We start from the raw sequence: 26076 nt of genomic DNA, 5'->3' as shown, positions 1-26076 counted from the left end.
AGATCTCATGGTACATGCACGGAATATCCCTTTGAGAAGTTTCAAAAAAAATAAACAGAAAAACAACTCTTAAGAATGTAAGAAAGTTAGTTTAAAGCTGAATGAATATGCTTTTTGTTATACTTCTGGAGTCTTCATATATATTTAAGTGCCAACAGATTTACAGAATACCATTTTGTAGCAATAAAATTATAATTAAAAACTCACCTGCTAACTACTGGGGCAAAAGTATCCTCATTCCTTCCTTGTTACAATACTAGCCCTAAGCATACTAATTAAGGCCATTAGTAATACCAGTTAAAACAGGCATGAGTATAACACAAGAAGAGATGGACAAGCCAGGGGAATGGAACAGGTGGCTCAGAAATAAATCCTACGAGTGTGTGATATGTGATGGAAGAGAAGTTGCAAGTCAACAGTGGAGGGGAATGCTGGCTCAAAGAACAGTGTGACTGCCCAGCAGGAAAAGCCGCCCACTTATCATTACCTTGTACCATGTCCCCATATGAATTCCAAGTAAATATTAAAAGTTCTCTTGCGTTTAAAAATTTATCAGTCAGGGGGCGCCTGGGTGGCTCAGTTGGTTAAGCATCTGCCTTCGACTCTGGTCATGATCCCAGGGTCCTGGGATGGAGCCCCACATCGGGCTCCCTGCTCCATGGGGAGCCTGCTTCTCCCTCTGCCTGCCGCTCCCCCTGTTTGTGCTCTCTCTCTCAATCTGTGTCGGGTAAATAAGTAAAATCTTTAAAAAAAAATTAGAAGCAAGAAGAAATAGTATCCAATACCAAAGTTTTGGAGAGAGCACATTCTAAGCTGAAAACAGTGAAAGAAATAAAGTAAAAACTGTCTGATTCAACTACACATACATTTTGAGTCACTCAAAAGAATTAAAACTGAAAAGTGAACAGCCAACTAAGGAAATATTTATAGGAAATATTATATAAAAATTTCCAATGCAATGATATGAAGAGCTATAGACTCTTACAGAACACAAAACAGTGAGATCTTTTTTCAGCTAATTATAACCAGTTTTGCTTAGAATGCTTTCTAGTCAAGGACAAAACTCATCTAATTGAAATCAGCACCTTGGGCAGATAGTCATTTTTAGAGGCCTTGCTTTTGCATGATCTTTTAGACTGCCTCTCCTAGTGCTTCCTGAGGTTGGATGCTGTTTAAATCATCTGTACATCTGTTTTCAACAGTTCAAAAACACTGATCCTCAGCTTCCCATTTTGAACTTCGGTTGATGCTAGGTAGTATCTGACTCAGTACAGCCACCAGCAGCTGGCTGATGGGGTAACTCTCTGCACTACTTCTTTTTCTTTTTTTTTTTTAAGATTTTTATTTATTTATTTGACAGAGAGAGCACACAAGAAGGCGGAGCAGCAGGCAGAGGCAGAGGGAGAAGCAGACTCCCCACTGAGAAAGGAGCCCAATGCGTGGCTCGATCCCAGGGCCCTGGGATCATGACCTGAGCTGAAGGCAGACGCTTAACCATCTGAGCCACCCACATGCCTGCCCTTTCTGCACTTTTTCAGAGGGAGATGGAGGAGAGAATCAAAATGACACTTGGGAATTTCAGCTAACAGCTTTACCCACAAAGTTTTAGGAAGCTTGGGCCAGTCTCCTCACCCCCTGGCTGCAAATAAAATTCTTTGTTCATATCCGCTCACGTAGTCAGGCACGCAGAAAACCAAGAAGAGAAAAGTAAATAGGAAACGCGTTCCAACGTGCGATTAATATACAAAATAACTTCAACCATTTCACTACAATTCCAGAGAACAGTACCTAATAGTGTCACCCTATTTACATATAACAAATCGGGGGATGGCCTCTGTAAAAGCCAGTTATTCAAGCACAGCCAGTATGAGGGCGTAGTGCCATGTGTCAAAGCCAGAAAGGGAAATGCTCTGGAGTCAAGAGCATCTGGAATAGCCTCCAAATGTCAGACTGAAAAAAAAAAAAATGAAAGAAAAAAGATTGTTATCTTTCAGGGACTGAAGTAGGAGCTGAAGTGCTCTCCCTCAATTAGGCAAAGTGTGGTGCAGCTGATTAACCTGAGTGTTACCTTGGTAACCCAAGAATTACACTGTAAATGAAATGTGTGTCGATGATAGGTACCTTTCATCAGACAAGAGCCACATGAGCATTTTGAGCAAGAGAGCCATAAATCTTGGGTTTCTAGCACTTTAATCATTCATGAAATAATGGTCTCTTTTGACAAGAGGCAAGCACGGCCACTAGTTATTAAACAAGCAGTAAGAGAACACTGCTCTAGCAGAACCACAAAATACCCAAGGCTCGACATCAGGCATAGTGAATGTACACACAGTGCGTAGGGAATACAGTTACTATAATACTGACCTATATGAGGCAGAGATTATTAAAATGCCTCAGAATTTTTCAGTGGGGCTTATGTTTTAAAAGGCTACACTGCAATAAATAAAAAAAAAAAAGTATTGCTTTCCTTAAGAACCCTCCACACAAAGAAGTAAACATCCCTCGTATTTATTACATTGACATTCTTTCTCTGTATATTACCCATCCCTCAAAGTGGTTCCATACAATGGATAAAGTATAAATCCTTGGGTATGTGTCAGCGTGTGTGTGTGTGTGTGTGTGTGTGTGTGTTGCAACTTTTCCCCTATAATACAACCAGTATCGTATTTTTTAAAAATAATTTAATTCTGGGCTCCATTCCTTTCTCATACTCCCACTGAATTCTGAAAGTCTCTCTTGGCCATCCATGGTTCTGGGAGCACTGACAGACATTTGAAAACTAAATGAAGCTTTTAAAGTGCTCAAAATTGCCTCCAGGACATGCTTGTGACCATCATCTTGAACTGGAGTCTAAAGAGTCAAGTCCTAGGGCCATATTTAGGGCTTTAAAGACATGTTTTAAAATTGATGGCAAGTCTTTTAAAACCTGTGATCAGGTGAGGGGGGGCAAAGGTCAGCCATTCATCCTTCTCTGTGGCTATGCCTTTGCCAAGGGGACACTCCTTCCACAGATCTCACTGCCTTTGGTCTGGTTAGAGAGAGACAGACAGATAGACATATACCCCAATTCCCTTCTCTCTCTAGGCTGTTGATCTTACTCGTTTAACCCTGAAATTATTAATTACCCTAAGGCAGTGTTTCTCAAAGTGGATTCTGGAGAATTCTCTAAGAGAAATTTGTAAGATAGCTTCACCAAAAGGGTTCAGGGCCAAATAAAATACTGAGTTAAACAGAATTTACCATGTTTCTTTACGAAGGACTTTTTGGAACCTTGTGTGCTAATACTTGGTGGCCTCGTGCCAGACACTGAGTACTCAGTGGGGAACACCAGCTATGGTCCCTGCCATCAGGAAGAAACATTCCAGACAGCCCACTCCAAATGTAGAGGTTAACATGTCATCCTGTATTTTATTTGGCACTTCATTTTTCAAGGCCTTTGGACATCCGTTGCACAAGAGACCCGGGATGTAGAGCGTATTAATATCCCCAATTCTCTCCGCAAATTGACTTGTGTTTCTCCTCTGATGAGTAGTACTGCCTTCTCAGCAGTTCAGGCTTGAAAACGGCCCATTCTCTTCCCTCCACCTCCCTGTCAGAGCTGGCTGCCAGCTAAACCCTCACCATCTCTGCTCCACCTCCAGACTCACACCACAGTGGTTTACACCCTCAGTGCTTCTCACCTAGTCCAATAATATCACCACTTACTCAGTCCCTTGTCTCAAGTCCCTCCTCCCCAAACACACACACATATTTCTGCACTCACACACACCGGCTCAGATATCTTCCACGAGCTTTCTTAGCCTCAACAACTTGACCGCAAAAATCAGTGCTTCCCATCTTAGGTCATAACAGCCATCCTCTTTCCTCTCCCCTGGCTTTTAACCCCAAAATTCTAGCAACATCAGTCTATTTAAGAACTGCAAACTTGGGGCACCTCGGTGGCACAGTCCATTAAGCATCCGACTCTTGATTTCGATTCAGGTCATGATATCAGGGTTGTAGGATGGAGCTCTGCATCGGGCTCCATACTCAGTGGGGAGGGAGTTTCTTTCTTTTCCTCTCCCTTTGCCCCTCCCCTTTCTCTCTCTAAAATAAATAAATCTTAAAAAAAAAATTAACTGCAAACATGCCAGGAAAGCCTTTGGCCCATACGTGCCCAGTGAAATACCATCCATTTTCCAGCTTAAATCCTACAACTTGCATGAAGTCTGTCTTGACCCATCCATCAAAACTACCTGCTCTTCACACAGACCTTCAATTTTATTTCTAGCCTAGCACTTACACAGTCTACCCTGTATTCAAAGCTTTTTATGTATTTGTCAGCATCACCTCCTACCCTGTGAGATGCTAAAAAAAAAAAAAAAAAAAAAAAAAAAAAACAGAATATACCTGGTACCAGACACATAGTAGGCGGTCATTACACTTTTGTTGAACTGACTAGAAACAAAGTAGACTAGAAAGACTTTGGTTCAAGGTGGGATCCCTAACAGGGTTGCACGCAGTCATCATCAGCCTGAAAACTGCTTCTCCAAGGCTGACCAGCCAAGCCCAACCAGGCATATACGGAGAAGTTCAAGTGCTACTGAGGGAACAGGAAAGTTTCAGGTGCACTTAAACAAATAACACCACTCCTTAAAGAGTTAATGTGCCCATTTCAGTTGTAATGGATGAGTGCCCATGTGTCCCTCAGAAAACCCGAGAGAAAGGAATAGAAGGAATGCATCAACAGCCAATGGAAACACTATCAATCTTCAACCACATCCGCTTGCAATGACACATTGCATGTAGGGTTGTTTCACTCTGCTTTAATCACCTGTGCATTGAAGTAGTCCACGTGGTCCTTCTAAGAGACTCTACAATAGCCAGCATAGGGTCCTAGTGTAGGGCCTTCTGTACGGCTCTAGAAAGAGATGTGGAAGAAAAGAATGAAGCGGAAAGAATGGAAAAGCTGGAGGCAAGTTGACTTACTCCTACGTTTTATCAGACCATCATGCAATTTTTCACTACACTGAGAGCTCCTCAAGAAAAGTCACACTTTATTTTTTTCTAAATCTTCTGGTACATCACAGACAAACAGAAATGTTTTTCCAATATAAAAAATGAGTAATCAACTGATAGTAGCCAATGAATTCTTTTCAATACCTAATTTCCTATTAACTACTCTCCCATCACAAATATCTCAAAAGGAGCTTAAAAAAAAATGATTTTGAATTTGCTGCACACCTGGGTAGCAATGAAATCCTCAAGTGTCTACCTGACAGAGTGATATCAGGAAGCAACAGGGAGCACCCAGAAAGGCAGGTAGCACATGCCAAAATTAGGAGGCAGTTTACACTCTTCCCGACGAAGAACTGTAAAAGGAGTGATGGACTGCAGCACAAAGAGAAACCTTTAACTAGAATTTGCTCGGCACGGCATCCAGTAAGTAGCATCAACCGCATTCAGTGGGGCAAAAAAAGTTATCTATATGCTGAGATGTCAGCTTTAAAAGTGTCAGTCTCTAAAATAAATCAAGTAGCAAATGGAAAACATATAAATAACTATACTTGATGCCAGCAACACTAAGCAAGGGAAAACAAACATTTTAAAGGAAATGTCCTTGTTAACCACACAGTGAGTTGGGCTTGGCTGGAGGGTTTTCTAGATTGACAAATGAAGTTTTCCAGTTTTCTATAAAGGAGATGGCGGTTACAGGGTCTGAGAGAGAGTAGTGGTGGAGAGAGTAGTGATGGGAAAGGCCAAAATCTGGGGTTTTTGCCTTAACTCTGTTAATAGAACACTACCTGTGTCTCCCCAAAATGTTTACCTTTCAGTTTCTTCCTCTTAAAATGGAGACTCCTTTCCTTTGCTGCACCTCCCCTGTTCACATAGTTGTCAAACATGTGGTGACAATAACACCACAGTTGTAAGCTCTAATTCTGGGGGTAGGGCCCAACTGTAACCTGAAGAATAAAGTGCCTGACTTTGGGGAAGCCAGGAGGGGTCCGCCGCCCCCACAAACACCTGGCCATCTGCTCAATGCTGCTAAAAAGTCCTTGAACAGGACTCAAAACCTTACATTCAATGGCATAAAATGCCAATGTCCCTGAAAGGGACACTACACTGCTCTGAAGAGGTGGCATGTGGGGCAGATGAGGGACCATCAGCTTTAGGGTCAAGAGATCTGGACTGAAATCCTAATTTAACCCTGTATTAAGTGTATGACTTCAATTAAGGGCCCATTTCCTCATCTGTAAAGTGGGGGAGAGGAGGTTAGAAGTGGAATATCTATAGGTCAGCTGAAGCAATAAATAATAGAAACAGGTTGTCTATTGCACAGATAAGGACATGTTTTTGCCAAACATGGGTAGGGACAGAGCCTTGGCAATCTAACAGAAATCCCGCTTCTCTACAGGTGGGTGAGAGGAGCAATAATCTTTATCATTAGTGCAGAATCAGAAGAGTTTTCTTTTTCCGTGCTCCCAACATCTGGAACCTTCCTCCAAAGCCTAGAACTATTCAGGGTCTTCGAGAGTCAAAGGGAAGACTTTATCAACGTTTTATGTGTGAATTTCTGGATAGTGGGTCTCAACTTCTGCCCACATCTCTAGCCAGTTACTTTAGCTCTGAGATACTTCCTTAAAACCCATGTGGGGCCATATTCAAAAGGATGAGGATAAGGTGTCAAGAATTGAAGAGCGTTCATATCCCATCTCCACTCCCTCAACTCTCCTCAAGGACTCACATTTGCTACCAGTTACCTAAGTGCCTACATTACAGAAGACCCACGGAAATGCCCACCTTATGATACAAATTCATGAGAGTATTTCCCACTCAGGTAATTTAAATTGTGAATTGTCACTGGCATTTGAAAGCAGCATTTAGGATCAAATTAGTTATAGAGCTATTTCTGAATAGACATACCTTTATTTATACTCTCCTTATTTAAAAATATACCCTTCCACAAAATTATCACCTCCAGTATATGATCTTATTCCGCCAAATGGTTTCTATTATAGAGTGTTCCCTTCAGGATGCCTTCACTTTGACCTCATTCCTCTTCCTTGGGCTTTTTCCTAAACTAACAATCCAAACAATTTTTCCTAAAAATTTTTCCTAAACTAACAATCCAAACAATTTTTAATTAGGAAAATTTCCGCAAGGTCACCAGCTGCATCTAGAGTCATCACGTAATGGTGGATAATCCAACTAGCTCAGGCCAACAGATTCTTCAATAACACCTACAGATTCTTCTTTCCTACACCTACAGATTTTCTGTCATGCACATGTTCTTCCACTAGCCCTGCCTCTGTCTTGCTATAACTGAGCAATACTCTGCAGGCAACAAGAGTCCAGGCTGTGATGCATGTTCTATTGCTCTCATAAATAGAAGGATTCCCTTGTTTATAGTGGCCAGTGTGGTCTGTTAATTTGGCATTTCATCTGGCTCTGTTTGACTGCAGGGACTAAAATGAAGCCTGCCTTCCTTTTCCAGTTTTCCAGAAACTTAAAACCAACAGGCTAATTTCTCAACTATCCAAACTTTGGTACTTGAAAAAGATGAAGGTAACTCTTTACTTTTTATTTTCAGTCCATTCAGCATCATTGCTGGGTTTTTTTCATGGCTGAGTAATATAGTGGTTAGTTACATGATTATTTACTATGGTGACTTTCACAACTTGCAGAGAAATCCTTCATTTAAAGAACCAAAAATCAAGGCAAAATTAAGAGTCCCTACATTATAATTTCAGAAAGAAAATCTTGATCATAATATTAACCTTAACAGCTCCAAGGAAGGAGAGAGCTCCTTTTTCTGGGCCTCCTAGAAAATAAAGGCCGCTTCATACATCTTCAAAATGTGCTTCATGAAACTTGCTGTTAATTATGATACTTATTCCTAAAACCTCCAGAAAATTTCCTGTTGCAGCCTAACTCAAATATAAACTTCACTCTTAGGCTAAATTTTCAACTTTGTTACTCGTCCTTTAATTTTTGTCCCCATCTATTGTTTTCTTTTTTCCATTCCTTCAAAAATCTTTTGTGGGATTTCTTATGAGACTATATCTACAATCTCCTTTTCTTCATATCATGGCTTCTTATCCCTTCTCCCAGAAGACCTTTCCAGAACTACTAGAGTACACCCAACACCTGACAAAAGAACAAGGCTGCCACCTGCATCAAGAATGACCTTTCAAGTCTTTTTCAGTCAAGGATCTAGGATTCTTGGATTCCATTCCTGTGCCTGGACCTTGAACTAGGGTATAGCCAGTGGGAACAACAACAACAAAAAAAGATGGAAAAAAAAAAACCTGAAAATTAAAGTCACCAACAGAAAGCTAAGCACAACCCCCAATGGGACACTTATGACAAAGAATTATCACGTTGTCTTCATGTCTCATGCACCTATAGTATTTTCTGAAGAGTGGGACCACCAAAAAAGGCCAGCATTTGTGCTCCTCTGAACTGCTTTGCATTTGGCATAAATCTTGCAAAGCTCAGTTTCCTAAAATATTTAAGGGGAAAAGTAGAAAATAAATCTTACATCTTTTCTACAAGCTATTTAATACTTGGGAGCACTGCTAACTGGGTTAAGGGAGACACAAGAGAAGGAGCAGAAGGACCATCTAGCACAAGCCCAAAGAGCTGATGTTTACGGAATGTTCATTGTATGACAAGATGTAAGGTCAGCGCTTCACAGGCATTAGAGCATTTATCCTCAAGACGACCTGTGAGATGGATACTGATTTTACCCTCATTTTTACAAATGAAGAAACTAAGACTTGGAGAAGTTGGAGAAGTTAGGCAATTTGATCCATACCAAGGAGTAACAGAATTGAAACCTGGATCTAAACCCAGGTCTATCCTCTTCGGAGCTCAAGCTCTTAACCACTCCTTAAAACCGAGTGACTTGAAGATTTGAAGCTAACATCCAAAGAACTTATTATGATTCCAATCTAGTTGTTAGGTGATGATAATCACACTAACTGGCCCTCAACCCTTCAGCTTAGACTGGAACCCAGTAGACAATCTACAAATTAGAGCATAATGATGATACCCTCCTGTCTAGAAGTGCCAAAGCAAATCCAGCATAAGCCCAGCTGCCAGAAATATTATGCCATCAACTAAATCCAACACCAAACATGATCCTCGTGTTTTGCCAGCCATGTGGCCCTGTACATATGGCAGCCTTGCTCCCTAGCAGGAGAAACATAGGGGTAAACAACTTGAACGATGAAAAACAGCAGGCATTTAAATACTTCCACTCAGACAGCAGGTAGCATGTTACCTGAAATGCCCAGGATCCATCACTTGGCAAGGAGAGCACGAACACTAGACACCGATTTCAGGAACACAGCAGGAAAATACCACTGTGTACAAATTCATGCTGGAGAGAGAGGTTTTCTGTCTCAGATCTGGGTTATCAGTAGCACCCCATTTCCTCCTCCATCTTATACCTTGCTTGTAACAGTGAGCTCGGAACTTTTCTCAAGAAATTTGAACAGGTCCAGATCCCTCTCTCTCCCCTACCACTTGGGAGAGATGCAACACAGCAGGGCTTAGGGAATTCTCAGCAATCAACAGAGCACTGTGGATATACTGGCATTATGTAGGCTTATAGGAAACTCAACTCAGCTCACCAGCTTCCTGAAAAACTGAAGGAGGACATTGCTCTGTGTGACCATCTGCCTGTTAACGAGGAAAGTGGATCAGCAAGAACTTTCTCTGATGACTCATGGCTAAGTAACACCATAACTCAGTTGTGCGTTCGTTCATTCGTTTGTTCATTCATTCATTCATTCATTCATTCTCTCTCACCACTCACCCTACCCTCCTGCAAGCAGCAGTGGACCAATCAATAAAGTTCTCCTATTTCTATAAGGAATTCTGACAGCATTATAAGAAACCATGAAGAGGCCAGACAACACTGGCATTCCAGGCTCTGCGTTCAAAGGTTTTGCATTACTTATTTGTAGATTGCTCCCTTGAAAAAAAGCTAGTTGAGGACTAGGGAGTTCAAGTGATCCATTCTTCACCAAGATTGCCAAAAGCATTAAAGCATGTATTGCAAGACTGCAATAAAGCAGCAGAGGAAAAAAGGAAAGTGGCTCCTGACAAACATCTATGTTGTCCCTCACTGTAGAGATAAATGCAAACCCTGCTTTGTAATAGATGCTGAGGAATGCGGTTGGTTGTTTCTTTGAGGGAAGGAGGAGTGTTGCTTATTGTTGTAAAGGGGTTTATGTTTAGCTGATTTGATTGCAAGGAGCAGACATCACATAAAACTGACTCAAGATAACGCTGGAGAGGTGATGAGTTAATGTAAGGATACAAGTAAGTGGCGTAATAAGAAAGAGAGTGATCTTAAAGGAATCCAAGAAATGGAACAGGCTTCACAGGGTAATTCCCGAGTCTAGGGAACAACTCATCTCCTGTGTGGGTCTTCAGGATCTGCCTCTGATTCATGATGAATGGCGGCTCCCTCTCCTGTCCCTCAGCCAGCTCTTCCTTGGCTGTCCTCAGCCTGCAGATGGCCCATCCTTTCCCTACCTCAAGGTATCTTTTAACACACCCTGTTTCATCTAACCTTCTCACCAGCAACTTATACCACTCCCCCAAAGAATCCAACTGGCCCAGTCTGTTTGTCATATCTGGTCTCAGGTCTCTCCCGTGACCTTCTCCTGATGTCTGGGTGAAATATATTGGTCTCCAGAGAAAAAGACAAGAGGTAATTATAAGCCAGACAATTGTTTGGGAGGTGAGGAGCTGAGAAAGTGAGGGGGTCCTTTATGCATTCTGTTGCCATTGTAAATCTACTCTTCTCTATTTGATTTTGTTTGTTTGTTTTTTAAAGATTTTATTTATTTATTTGAGAGAGCGAATGAGAGATAGAGAGCATGAGAGGGAAGCGGGTCAGAGGGAGAAGCAGACTCCCCGCCGAGCAGGGAGCCCGATGTGGGACTCGATCCCGGGACTCCAGGATCATGACCTGAGCCGAAGGCAGTCGCTTAACCAACTGAGCCACCCAGGCACCCTCTTCTCTATTTGATTTTGGAGGCCTACCTTATCTTTTTCTTAAGTTGGTGAATTACCTATACAATAAATTCAGAACTAGGTATTACTTTTGGCCACAGTCTACAATCTGGGACAAACAACTTCAGTAAGCCTATCTGTAAAGTGAGAGAATATTCTTTAGTTGCCGCTTTCTCTTTCATAAAATTCAACGAATTGGGATCAGCCCCTAGAAAATCTCAGGTGAGAATCTCTGAAGGTAAGAAGAATTGCTCTTTCCCCATACCACTTGAGGTGGAGATTTTCTGGGATCACGGCTGCTATTCACATCCTCTAAAAACACTGGCAGGGATCCACATCCAGGTATACACATATGAAAAATCCACTTCCTGACAGCTTCCCAGAATGGGCTCTCAAGATAAGCAATTAGCATGAAAAATTATATGAGCCCCCAATCTAACTTCTCATATTGCTAATTATTCCTCCTTTTTGCCTATGTAATTTTGATGAGGGTAATCATTTGGAAAACCTATGCACAGGGGATTTTGAAATTTCTGAGTTCAAATAAAATAGACATACATAATTAGAACGTTAGGTAGTATTTTCCAGGAGTATAAACTATACTTGAATCTCAGTGACAAGCTCATGAAGATAAAGCTTCAATCTAGCCATTGCTTTGAAAATTGCTATCTTGGGCCAGGGAAAGTGCAAGATGATAAAGTGTGAATGCTAAATGGTAATAATGATAATAATACACCTCGCTGACTTAGTGCTATAACTTGTTGAAAGCCTAATGCGTCGGGACTTAATGCATAAATTCTCTGAAAAGACAGAAATATGAATGGTTAAAGCTCCAGGGTCAACTTGTATATTTTGATGAACTATTCCATCCTCTTCTTCAACATCACAGAGTTTTTGTATAGTCATGTGTTATAAAGGAAAAAGTTGATTAAAAATTTGTGTTGCTACCCAGGCTAACTGTTGTCCACATAGAAAGGCAATCTCCACTATTCAAGCTCTCAATACTTTTGCTTCCATAGCAAAGGGTTTAGGATTCTGCAAATTACTCAGTTACCTTAACCCCTCACCCCATTCTATCTTCAACCTGCTTTAAGTACCAACAGATGAAGGTGAGGTGAAGACTAATAAAGGCTTATTTTAAATCATAGGAAGAGAGTTTTTAAATAATGAAATGTAAATTATTTTCAGGACCAGAGATTTATGGAAAACTTGGGGTTAATAGAAAAAAGATAGTTATTCAACAAATATTTATTGACTGCTTGCTGTATTTACATAAACAGAATGAACTATATGAAAGACACAAAGATAGGAAAAGTTAATTTATGACAAAAGTACAGGTACTCCTTATCACATTTAAACACCCCAAGCAGTAAGCAATATATTTCTTTGTGTGTGCAAACACACACATACACACACACACACACACACACACACAGTCATAGGCACTCAATAGGAGCAGCTAAAAATCACTATTTCCAGCTCATGAATTCACCTACTTGAAAAGTTAAAACATTTTAAAAAATAATTTAAAGATAGGCACATAGTTTCCCACATTGACAAAAGATTTGTAAATGCTTTTCCCAGTCATGTTTGTCTCCCCAGAGCCTCACACAGTCTTTAGCAAAGTCAAGTGGTTGCACTATGAGATACAAAATAAAAGGAAAGGGAGGAGAGAAGGAAGGAGGTTAGAGAGAGATGTGGAAGTCAAGGAAGGAGAAAAGCAAAGAAAGGAAAAGATAGTCTAAGAAATTCTTAGATGCAGTGCTATTTCTATTTTCAATCCAAAATATGTGTTCAAATGTTTCTTCACTTTTTGTGCTCTATCCTCTGGATGTTGTCCTTCTTAAAATTTAACATTCCCAAATTCATGATCTGACATCCTAACTCAAGGTCAAGGCTACAAATGTCCCATACAGAACAGCTCCCGCTATTGCTCAATGACTCTGATTCCTGCCAAGCTCCAACTCTCACTCTGTAATCTACACCTAGAAGGGCTAGTGTGCTGATATAGGTTCTGTCCTCTTACCTTCCTTCCTGGATCTGCCTCTCCCTCTGGTCCCCTCAGAACGACACTTCTACTAGACTACATGCTTGGCTTTCATTTGGGCTTCATCCCTGCCTCAAATCTCTCTGAACATCACATCCTGGAACCTTCATGCCAGGCACCAAACAGGTCGACTGCCTGGATTCTCACTTCTCTAAGGGTGGAGTTCCAAGCCCTGGTGTTTCTGAGAACCACTGTTGGCAGGACAATAACCATTACAAGGTGCTCTATGGTTTCTATGACTTACCTTGTGAAGACCTCCTGGACCCAATTCCACAGCGGGGGTAAGGGCATGGAGTCCCCCACCCAACATCAAACAATTCTCAGATACCAGCAGGGTGTCCAAGAGTTCAACTCAATTCTGACGCTGTCTACCTGGAGGTAGTATCAGATTTCACAAGAAAAGGACTCAGTCCTTCAAGACTACCCTTATCCCCTACGTCAGACACCAGTCACAAGCCCCAGGCTGTTACCTGTGCTTCTGACCTACCTGCTACAGATTGGAAGTTCTAACTATCTCCTCCTTAGGTTTTTCGATTTGCTCAAGTGACTCACAGAACTCAGGGAAACACTGGCATTTCCCAGTTTCTTAAAGGAAATGATAAAGGATTCAAAGCAACAGCCAGATGAAGAGATGCATGGAATATGGGCAAAGGGTGTGGCTCTTCCTTGCCCTCACAAGGTGCGCCATGCTCTCCAATCTCCACGTATTCACCAACCCAGAATCTCTTCCAACCCAGTCCTTTTGAGGTTTTATGGAGACTGCGTTGTATGGTCATGACTGAAGAAGTCATTGACGGTTGGCTGATTCAACCTCTAGCCTCACTCCCCCCTCCCCAGGAGGTGGGATTGGAACTGAAATTTCCAACTCCTTAATCACAGGGTTGGTCCTCCTGGCAACCAGCCCCTGCCCTTGGGCAGGGTCCAAAAGTCACCTTCATTAATGTAACAAAAGACACCTTCATCACTGTCCACACCTAAGAAATTCCAAGGAATTTGGGAGCTGTGAGCCAAGAACTATGGACAAAGAACAAATCCATATGAGAAATTCATTTTGGGAATGATCAAACATGTATTTCTTATAAAGCACAAAATCATTTCCCCATCTCAATTTCATCATCAGAAAATATAAATAAAAATAACATCAAGTTTACAGGGAGGCTCTATTAAAAATTTTAAATTTCGTGGGAAGTGCTTTATAATTTGTAAAGAACTATACAAATGTTAGTGATTTCTGGAGTTCTGTGGGATTCCATCAGCCAAGGAAAAATAAAATAAACAAAAACTTAGCCCTGTGTTGACTTATGTCCTGTTCCAAAACTAGAACTTTTTCTTCTGCCAGAATTAGGACATGAAGCAGTATTATACCTGCAGTGTTCATTATAAGATTAGCTAATTCTTGTTTGGTTATTTATCTCATGCCCAAGAGAAAAAGATGTTTAATGTTTATTACTGTAGTTTGACAAGAGGCCAGAAAGAAGTTTTGGAAGAAAAGGACCAATGCCATGAAAAGGGAGACAATGCTATAAATAACATGAAAATGACTCCCAGAGAGTATCTGAGACGTGGATGGAACTCTCCCCATAATTCAGTGGCTGTGGCACCAAGAGCGGTCCTGGCTCGCGAGGGAAAGGGCATGACGATGAGGACATAGGGCTCCAGTGAGGTCCATTGTCCATCACACTAAAATCTATGGTGTGGTCAGTGAGGTTTCCCGGTTTCCTACATGTTCTCAAAAAAGAAAAAAAAAAAAACCTCACTCAGTGGGTGAGGGATTACTTTTTTATGTTTTAACATCACACGGTAGTTAAAGCCACTCATCAGGAAGCCCCGACAGCATCTCAGACCTAATTTTAGGAAGAGAAGAAACTCAGGAGTCCATTATTTCAAAGAAAAAACCCGCATCCGAGAGCACTCAGCACCATCAGTATAGTTATTTCTGAGGTTAAACCAAATAAAACCTTCAAAAGTGTGAGTAACCGCCCTGAAATTTCTTTTCCTGTCAGGAGCACTAATACTAAATTAGATTTAGGATTGCAGATGCAAGAAATCACTGTGGGAACTTTTCCTTCCTTTTCTTTCTTTTTCCAAGAAATTCTTCATCATTGATACTTGAATTAGCAGTATTGTGTCTTGTCTATTACTGGGCGCCCAAATTAGTTAAACTATCCAGACGGATAGTCTTTGAAAGCAAACATGGTTTCCATTGTTCAGAGGTAGATGATGGTGATCGTGCAATGCTTCCCTGCCTCATTATTTTTCAAGTGAAATCTTACTAGGTCTGTGGTGTATACTATGATGTCAGTTCATGCCATAATTTATATGTGAAGAGAATGTTCTCTATCTGTAAGATAAGCAATACTTTGCTTTTCAACATTTCCAGGGACTAAAGAATATGCATATGAACAAAAAATTCCACAATAAAAGTCCACATATTCAACAAGCATTGATTCAGGCGAGGCACAAAGAAGTTAGGAAGCTTGCCCACAGTCCTGCAGTTAATAGCAGGCCAAGCAGAGACTCTGGGCCAGACCTCTCCAAGCCCAAAGCCCTGTTTCTTGCTGCTACCTCACACTGTTGCCCCCTCAGGAACCTCACAAACTCTAAAGGGAGATAAGACAGAGATGCACATTCACTCCGCATCGATTCATTTGTTCAACAAGCATCTACTGCACACCTAGCCAAGTGACAAACATTACCTGGAAAACAGAGGAATGTGAAATGTTGGCCAATAAGAGGGACCAAGTGTCATATGCATTCACGGGGACGCATTTGGAAGACTTCCAACAGAAGGTAGCAGGTAAGATACTTCCTGAAAGACAGGTCCACAAGTGGGAATGGACCGGGAGAAGAACCTCATTTGAAGTGAGAGGTAAATGGTGTGAAGGGGTTGGGGGGGGGGAGTGGGCGGAATCACATAGTGTGAATGGAGTGGAGGCAATTTAAAATGTTGAAAAATGCAGCTGGGGCCAGAGCCTAGAGAGCTTTAAGTGCCAAAATAAGACGACTGCATTTTATTTATTAGGCAATGGGAAATCATCGAAGACGTTTAGCTGAGGAGTTACTTCATCAGAGCTGCGCTTTAGAATGATGAATCTGGAAGAAGTGTGGATGTATACAACCGAGCGGCAGCAGGAAAGAGCCCAGGGGCCATAAGATGGCTGGGGCCCAGGTAAGGGATAAGCAACAGTGTTGGGGCAGGGGCAGTAACCGAATAAGGAACAGATGGAATGCCTTACATGAGCAAGCTCAGAAAGTCCACTCCAACGATTTGTAGGCAATTTCCCTTAATGAATAACATTCCCTAGAAATACAAGTATAAATATAAGCAGCCATTCTGATGAGTCTATGACCCCTCCACCAGTTCAGCCGCCACCCAAAGCCTGACACTGCCTGAATATGAAATGGAATATGGATAATACCACGTATCTAGGCTCAGCAACACCTCACCATCTATCCCTAGACATGACTCCCTCTCAGCCACATCATTGTCCCCTCTTGCTCTGAGACAGGAAGGAGCAAGGATTCCTTCCCTCAGTCACATAAATTCACAGGGTCACGACTGGAGAAGGACGGTTTTTTAAAGCCACATAGGCACGCATATACTCAATCAGCCAACTAGAGGAGGAGGATGGGTCCAAGAAGGGAGAACACGAGCAGAGCGCAGAGACCAAGAAGGGCCAGGCGCACATGGACTTGAGCTGTTTCTCCAAGGGGGAGCTAGCTGCACTAGCTCATCCACACTCCCTCACACCCATCCCCTTCTGCCCCCCCCCCCCCAGCCTGCACTGAGAGGCGAGCAGACTCTTCTTTCTTTCGTTCACGTAATTCCGTCATCCCACCGACCAAGGGGCTAGGTGCTGGGATTCGGCCCCTGCGCTGAGAGGTCTGAGACAGCAGTATCTGCCCGGGGAAAAGGACTGAACATGGCAGCCACAGAAGAGAGGAAGGCTATGGGGCTCAAACGGAGATGAGACCCGTGACTCTATAGCCTCAATCAACCCGGGGAAGCCGTGGCTCACAGCAGACCAGGGCTGGGACGTTTGGAGCCCTAGCCCCCTCCTCCAACTCAAAAAGTGCTTCTTGGACCCTTGCATTTCCAGCCCCGAGGGATGGAGAGTGCAGAGGTAAAAACGAAAGCCCCAATTCTCTTTTTGAGAGCCTCTTTCTAGAGCGGGCTAGAGCGGGCCAGAGAGTGCTATGCAGAGTCTCCAGCAATTAAAGGAGTCGGGAGGGACGCTAACACACCAAAGGCAAGTTTATGCCGACGAAAAACATGAGCTTACCTAATAAAGTTGGGGCAGAACTGCTGTGAGTGGTGTGAGTAGAAATGTTCTGCTGACTGCTGTTGCAATGGGTAACAGACTTTGCATATTATATCACCATGTTTTGTTGTGTTTCACATGCAGTGTTTTTCTGCTCTTGACTTTGAGGTGTGAGGGGGAGGTCTAATCATATGGCCTTGTGCAGATGCTCTATTTGCATTTCTATTAATCCAGGCCCTCCTGGAGATGCTGGAGCAGAGACACAGCATGCTTTGTGTTTGAACTTGTGAGAACCCATACCACCGCTTAATAACTTAATACATATGTATAGCCTCCTTCAGACAGCCCACTAGGAGGCAGAAGCAAGAGGAGGTGCTACCAGCTTGCGGACTGCGGGGCTCTGCGGAAATGTGTTCTGACAGGAAGGAGCACCTTGCTCAGCAAAGAGTCCCTGTGCCTTGATCCCAGCTAGCCAACCCACCTGCCAGCCCGGGAAGCCTCATTTTTTAAAAAAAAAAAAAAAAAAAAGCTTGTACCCAAAGCCTTAGTTCTCAGTAATCAGAAATATCCAGGCAGGTGGGGCTGCGTGACCCTCACAGGATTGAACTTGGTAACATGGCAATGGCTGTCTCTTTGTTTCTGGCATGACCTCGGGGACACAATATTTTAAAAAAGCAGGTAACATAGGGAAGCAGGATGGTAAATAATAGTGTTGAAAGCATTGGCCTTACCATCCGGCAGACCTGTTCTTGAACCCCAGCCCCACCTCTGACTAGTTGGATGACCTTACCAGGTCCCTTAGCTTTTCTGAGTCTTGGTTTTCTCATCCCAACTAAGAGGGTCAACACCTGGCTCGAAGGGTTGCCATGAGGATTCAAAGAAATGGTCCCAGTCAGGCACCTGGGTGGCTCAGTTGGTTGAGCGACTGCCTTCAGCTCGGGTCATGATCCTAGAGTCCTGGGATCGAGTTCTACATCGGGCTCCCGGCTCAGCGGGGAGCCTGCTTCTCCCTCTGACCTTCTCCCCTCTCATACTGTTTCTCTCTCTCTCTCTCTCTCTCTCTCAAATAAAATCTTTAAAAAAAAAAAAAGAAAGAAATGGTCCCAGAGGAGCACCTGCCATGGATCGTGTATTTAATAAATCATAGCTATTACTATTATGTCACTCTGTTGTGACCACATAGCTTCCTTACTTTGCCAGTTGATTTATTCATGGACTGTTTTGCAGAGACAAATGAAGGATGGGCAGGATGGAGGAAGGTGAATGGTTGTCTTCAGGCCTTTTGCCCTATCAGAGTGATGGCATGAATTCAACTGGTTTTGAGAAAATCCTCCCTACCACATTTATGCAGAAACAGACACCATCATTTTTTAACAGATTTAGAGTTTCCCTCTGCTTTTTGAATGTTAGGCTGGGAAAAAAATCTATGAAATTGGCAAACAAATGAAAATCACTCAAAATTCTTCTAAGAACCCTCTAAGAGAGGTCCATCAGAGCAGCCGGTTTGGCAATCCTTATTTGAGCTAAGTATCACAAGAATTACTTTCAACTGATAAGATTACATAGCATTCTAGAAAGAAATCTCACCACCTGTTAAGATTTCCCTAAGATTACATGAATAACGTTCCTTCCTTTGCTTTTCTTTCTTCCCCCCTGAGGTAAACTAGAGATTTCAGAAGTCAGAATTACAGATTTTCATTTCCCTCGTCAAGTTTTTTCAAGCATTTGTGTCATAGGTGTAGGGTCTAACATGATATGTTATTTGATGAAGAGTCAAGAGGCAGACAATGCATGGTGGAGATGATATTCTGTGTAAATTAGCACCTACCTGGGGCCTTTCAGTACCTGCCTGAAAGGTGGCAAAGCAGAATTTTCATGAAAATTAGCTAGATGGCTGACAGCACTTGTCCAAGTGACCCTCAACTAAATAAATCAGCAGTGCTAATATTAGGAGAGATGAGTAGGGTCAAAGGAAAACATGACTGCCTGTAATTTTTTTAATCTACCCACAAGGATGACTGTGTTCATTTTAGGATTCTGCACTAGACCTCATAAATATTAGATGCTCAATGAGTATGAAAAGCACATTAATTTATTTCTGAAAGATAACATCTTAGAACCCATCCAAAACAAAATGGGAGCTCTTGAAAGCAACTAGCTCATGCAGAGTACACAATGACCAATTTTTACAGATGACCGGGGTAGCAACAAACGCCCACACCTCAGCCCCGTACCCCACCACCATCACCACCACCAGGCAACGTTACCTGGAATACCTACATGCACTTCCTAGTTTAATTTGCTCTACTTCTTCCACAAGGCTTGCCTAACTAGATGGTAGATTTTGACCCAGCTCCTCCTCTTGGCTTGCCTTTGCTTTATTTATGCCAACTCTAAGCTTTGGCCACTCACCTCCTTTGATGCCTGTGAACATTATCGTCATCTCATTTTTCCTTCAATACCTGAGGCTATAAGGAAAGTTGGCAACAACGAACAATCCTACATTTAGGTCCAATGTTATCCAAAGTCTGAAATTTGGCGATCCTTTTCTGATTTCTGTTTCATTCTGACTTCCTGGAGGTTAGCACCTTTGGACTGATAAAAATTAATGCCCTTTGGGTAATATTCCCCTATTCTATCCATGTCCAGAAGCCTCTATTTTTACCCTACTCTCTAGCGTCATTATTTCTGCCAAGAGCTTGACTCATAATGTGATAACTATACCTACATAGCTCCTTTCTTAGATTAAGTTCAAGAATGCTGAGAGAAACACACAGCTCTAAGCTTTGGAAAAAGCAACCCTACCAAATGCAGGCTCTAGAGTCAAACTCCCTGGACTCAATTCCCAACTATGATATTTACCAGCTGTTTACACTGAGCAAGTCCTTTGCAGTCTTTACCATACAATGTCTTTATCAAATGGGGTTAAAAGCAGCTGCCTCATACGGTTGTTGTGGTTATGAAAGGAATTAATGCACAGAAGGTTCTTGCAATAGTGCCTATCACATAGTAAGTGTTCAATTAATATTTTTTGTAAGGACATCCTCACTGTTATAGACCTAGGATTCATTTCTTCTTCCTTGTATTTTAAAGATATTGCCTTGTCACTTTTGTGTATTTCTGAAATTTTTTGATCATCTAGAGCCACTTATGGTTACCATGTTAAGTCCACATGTAGGTCACATGTCAGTCTTTACGTTTCTTTAGATAAAGGTAACATTTGGATTCTCTGAAGTTTTTCTGCCCGAATTTTTCCCTGTGGCTTCACATACTCACATATACATGTAGAATTACTGGCAGTCTTTAGTATACACCAGCAAGAGTAAGTTTTCATTCACTAAATATATTGACTAAAAAAACCCAGCAAACTCTTCAATGTAGTTCTGTGAATAAAAGCCGTCAATTAACCAGAATCGATTTCTAATGCTTTACTTGGGGAGTCAGGCAGGAGAGAGCTACGTGTACATTAATCCAGTGGAAGGACCCAGGACAGAAGCTAACCCGTAACAAAAAAGCCAGCATGGAAATACCAGAGGGTAAGGTGAAAGTTGAACTAGGGCAGAATATAAACAGAGCAGCAAAGGGGAATGAGGCTGAGGTTCACTGTGGAGAGTCCTGCGACCAAGCCAGATCGACAACGTTTTGAAATGACTGACTGACCCATCATTTCAGAAGGTCTACGGTCTGCCTTTCCTCTAAGCCCACTCTTTAGGACACTTCAATTATTTCTTGGTTATTTGAGCAAATCCCAAGGGAACAGGGATTTCCAAAAGAGAAGAAAAAAAGGGAAGAGGGAGGGAGGAAGAGAAATTTTCTCTTACGTATCCTGAGTTCTGTACAATTTCAGCCCAATCTGCTGTACTTTTTTCTGCATACATAATTCATTGTGGAAATAAAATTAATTTGCATAATGATGGTGCTGAATTATAACAAGTTCTTCAAAGAGCAAAGATTAAAATGAATCATGATGTGACAATTAAAATGTGTTCACCATACACTACCAAGGCCAAAACTGTTCCAAAATGTTTCTGCCACAAAAGTTAAAAAGAGATTTTCTAACTACATCTAAGTAATCCAAAATTTCACTAACTAGAACAGGGATGGCAAAAAAGCCTCACAAGTCTCACGTAACAACTGTAATCTATTGGTGGGGTGGCCTGGATTACTGTGTTAAGAAGGATCCTGGGGCCAATCCAAGTTGAGCAGGACTGCGTTCTGTGAACAATTAGGCTGTCTGCCATGGGTGATATTCATGGAATACATTTTGTGTTTGCTTTATCCTGGACTGTGAACATGACATTCTCTGAGAATTCTAATGAAAATCAAGATTTTGCCATATACGTTACCACTAATTTTAAACAAATCGTTAATAGCCACTGTTAGTTGGAGAAACTATAAAATTTTCAGTAAAAAGTTCCAGAAAACTCCTACATGACACACTTTTTTCATAATTTATAAGCTTTAACTTGGTTTCACAAAATAGTTAACACTGGTTCAGCTCTTATAAGTCTTACAGTATTTTTGAGGTTAACAAATATCCATGACCCTACACACAGATGTTCCACAACATAAAGCCCAACAACCATAAAGTTGAAATCACAGCACCCTCATCTTCCTGACAAGATAATCTAAAGGAGTTTGCAATTTAGGCACATCCTATTTTAGTTAATGAAGGTCCTGAAATTTTAAATGCTGGTCTCCCCAATTATTCTCACTTGCTCATAGACATCTAATTCCACATCTCAGAGATAAATCATATTATCATTTAGATTAGTGGCCCTTAGCTTTTTGACCTTCCATGCATGTTTAAGTCTTTTCATTTTGGCTTCTCTCCTTAATTAGGAGAAGCAGCCTTGTATTTTAAGAATGTCACTGTTTAAAACAATATGAATTTTACATTACACATTTGCCTTGAAGCATCTGCAATGAACTCCTTTTTATAAATCAAAACAAATATGAATTTAAAACCAACCAACTATTAGGTTCTATAGCCAAAATTATGTTGTTCTTGACCCTGCTGGTATAAAAATTCAAATTCCTTTGTTGAAGATTGATGAGAATAATGTACTGTAGGAACCAATCTCTTTATTTCTGGGAAGTTCAAAAGGAGCAAAAACAAAATTTGCAGAAAAGCACCAAATTAGCAATTAAAGTCTCTAATGTAAGACCTAAACTATAATGCTCCATTCCAAAAGATTAAATATTAAACCTCTGGAACAATTTATTCAATTCCACAGAACAGAAAGGGCAGCAGAGAAAAAGTGCCAACTTCAACATTAGTTGCTGAGTTTAGTGTTGCTTACAGTTTTCTTCTTTACTCTCAATCCTGTTACAAATAATGCAAACCTGTTTTTATTAATTTACATTAAGTTCATTTAACACTGATGAAACCGACCAGAAATGTATAATGAGGAACATTTAACAAGCTCCCGAATTAGGGCTAATCATGTTCTGTTTACGAGAGCTTATTTCATTCTTGGAAAATATCCTGGTAGAAAGCTCCATCCCTATTTAACAAGTAGAAAGGAGAGAGTCACCAGCTACCGATAACAAAGAAATGAACAAGCTTAATAATCTCCAATTTGGTTTTCCACTCCACTTAATGATAGAGGCAATTCGAGCTCTGTGGCCAGAGTACATGAGGAAGCATCCACAAGTACTGAAAATTTAATTAAAAGTCAGAAAGCCATTGCAATGAAGACTCAGCAGAAAGCCATTTATTTTTAAAATCTAATATATTCTTCATGACTAAAGGCTAAAGCACATGCTGACTTACACATTTAGCTGTAACTGATTTAAGCTACTTGATGATTTTTTTTCTTTTTCTTTTTTTTTTTTTCTTCCCCCTGCTCACAGGGTGGTGCTCAATTTGCAATGGAGTAAATTGGCAGAATTTAATTTGGTGGATTTTTTTAACTCTGTAAAAAGAATCCTCATTAAAGCTACACAATCAGCTGTATACTTTTTTTTCCATCATTAACTACCCTAACTGCAGGTAAAAGAGATACAATTATGGATTTATATAAATCCGATTGTCAATTTACAGCTGAAAGACTGGTGAGTTACCTCATTTTAAATAGGTTATTTTTTCCCCTTAACCTTTCTTTGTTTTAATGAGGATTCAGTTTGCCACTGTCTGAGAAGTCTGCTAGCAGGAAGTTCCTTGGAAATTGTAAGGAATAAAAAGTAGGAATGGGAGAAGATACTTGGCTAAATTTCAAATCTGCTGGAAGACTCAGCACTTGAAATTCATCTCCAGAGCAGATTTATTGTCCATCAGCTGCCATCCTGTAGTGCAGAAAGCCAAAAGAACAAGAACACCTAAAGAAGGCCTTGAGAATGAAGGGGAGTTGAGAGAAATTTCCTCAGGCAGGGTAGAACTGCAAAGAACATTAGGTAAAATTGGGCCTTTCGTGTGACCGTCATATGGATATGTTTTGCGTGTTTTATCTTACCTTGTTCAAAACAAACAAACAAGTGGCTTTGAAGCAACTGAGTCCTCCATGTGATACTCCCGAAAGCGAAACTTCCTACCACCCCAAGAGATGGGCCCGGGGCCTCTCCACTCTCTAGCCCAAAGCTTCTCAGTGGCTAATGCTGCTGCTAAAACCTACATTCCCTCTGGGTAAAAGTAACTCTGTGGAACTCAGCCACCAACTTTCCACTCCTTTCTCTGAGACCACAGTTTGGGGCTTCTGAAGTCCATGGCATTCTCAGCCCCTTTTCTTCTCTGCTTTCTTGAGTCTAAAGTAAATAGCAAATCCATTCCCCCCAGTTAGCTAGTACTAATCCACAGCATTGATTAAACTGGGGTGACCTCCTAGGGCTGGTCATCTCATTTTACCTCTGAAACCTCTTGCAAATGAGACAAAAACGTGAGAGAATTTTCCTAAGAGGGCAACACACAACTCCCAGTCTTTCCCCCTCTCACAGGAGAACATCATTATACCCAGTAATTTTTTTTATTGGTCAACGAGAACATGGTACATGATTAGGATTATCTGACTTTTAAAGTGCAAGGTCTGGGAAAGTAGTTCTAGACCAGCTATCATTGCTTATGCTCAACTGTTCGATGCTCCCACATTTAGGCAATGGCCCAAGAGAGATGGAAAACCAGAGAGTACTATTAACTCCCACTTTTTCTGGTGCCCCTAGATATAAAGACTGCAGACTTTTTTAGGACGTGACTCATTTGTTTTATTGGACATCCGTGGGACCAAGGCTTTATGAAATTATGATGCATAGGTCCATAACTGACCAAAAAAACTAGCCTTCTGCTTCTGCAGAAAAAATGTTTGATTGCTCTTCCATAATTTCCAAGTAATCTGAATGCTACTAATATTGGAACCAATAGCTCTCTCCCATAACCTCCAGAACCTTCTTGGTGCTAGTCCCTCCCTGAGGACATGGAGGGCCAAACCACTCCTCATTGCAAACTGGATCCAATTTCCCTTACCAAAAAGCAACCACAATGGTACCTAAAAATTCAGGCTTTATCTGACACTGCCAATCCTCAAAGAGTCTCCTATACCTATATGATCTACAGGACTAAGTCCAAACCAGTAAAAGTATCCCTGTGCTATGAACCTGCCTTCAGGACAATAAAATATTTCTCAAGCTTTTCACAAAGTAACATAAAACTTTTGGTAGTTGATGTCCAGAATGAAGTATGATAGCCTATTCCTAACTACTTGTGAACTATGAAATTCTGCCCAAGGAGAGGACTAAGGAACTCAAAAAGAACCTTCAGTACCTATTAATCCTGCAATGCTCTGTCACAGACGTTACTGAACTTCATAGAGACCTCACTTGATCCTATGGCCCTACTGCCATACTGTAACGACACAAGATTCACATCCATAACCACCACCAAAACTACCAAAATAGACTTGAAGGAGGCTGAGTGTCCATGACAAATGAGAACCAGGGATTTTAGTTTATCACCCTATTTGTGAAATGTTCTTCAAAGGCTTAAAAAACTCAACAACAGGATTTTCACTGAAACAACATCCATCCTAAGAACCATAGGTTCCTTCTCCTTCCTGTTACCAATCATACTGCAACACTACCATTTACACCTTCTTCCCAACACTTTGTTCCATTCTATCTATAGTTATAACCCCAGCATTTCCTGGCTCCTACCATCTAAGCCCTGTCTCCCCAGCGGACAACAATGTCATCAAGCCTCAGCTACAGATGATATTTATTCCAGCTCTTAGAGTTCGTGAAATACCATAGACAAAGTATACTAAACAGCCACACAGTCTAGAAAGCATCCACTCCCGTAGGTGATTTGGTATGACACCTCAGAGGAGCTGAGACCAGTCTTGTCAGCTTACTGGCCAATGCCCATACAATTAACTCAGTGGTCTTCTGATGGCAGCTTTCTCCATTACTCATGGTCCCTGTTTCCTCAGTTGTTCTGCTGCTGGCTCAATCTGAACTAACTCCAGCCCTGAAAATCAGTCACATTCCTCCATGTACCACAATGCTAAGTCATACAAACCTCAAATCTTGTATTATACAGCTCCCACTGGCTGAAGAATAGACACAGAAGCGATACTATAGAAATTACTAGTTCAGAATGGAAGGCACCAACCAGCATGGGCAGTGGGTGGAGGCAAAAGCCAGGGGTATGATTCCCATGTTGAGAGGGACTATCAATTCTTGCTTGGATCTGATCTTTTCCCTGGAACATTAATACTCTTGCCCAGATTCTCCTTCTGGACATGGTTTCTCTTTGTTTTTGTTTTAAGT

This window comes from Callorhinus ursinus, unplaced genomic scaffold, assembly GCF_003265705.2.
Source record: "Callorhinus ursinus isolate GAN/ISIS: 27379988/994484 unplaced genomic scaffold, GSC_fseal_2.0 scaffold9, whole genome shotgun sequence".
In the NCBI taxonomy this organism is placed as follows: Eukaryota; Metazoa; Chordata; class Mammalia; order Carnivora; family Otariidae; genus Callorhinus; species Callorhinus ursinus.
This window is presented reverse-complemented; position numbering follows the sequence as displayed.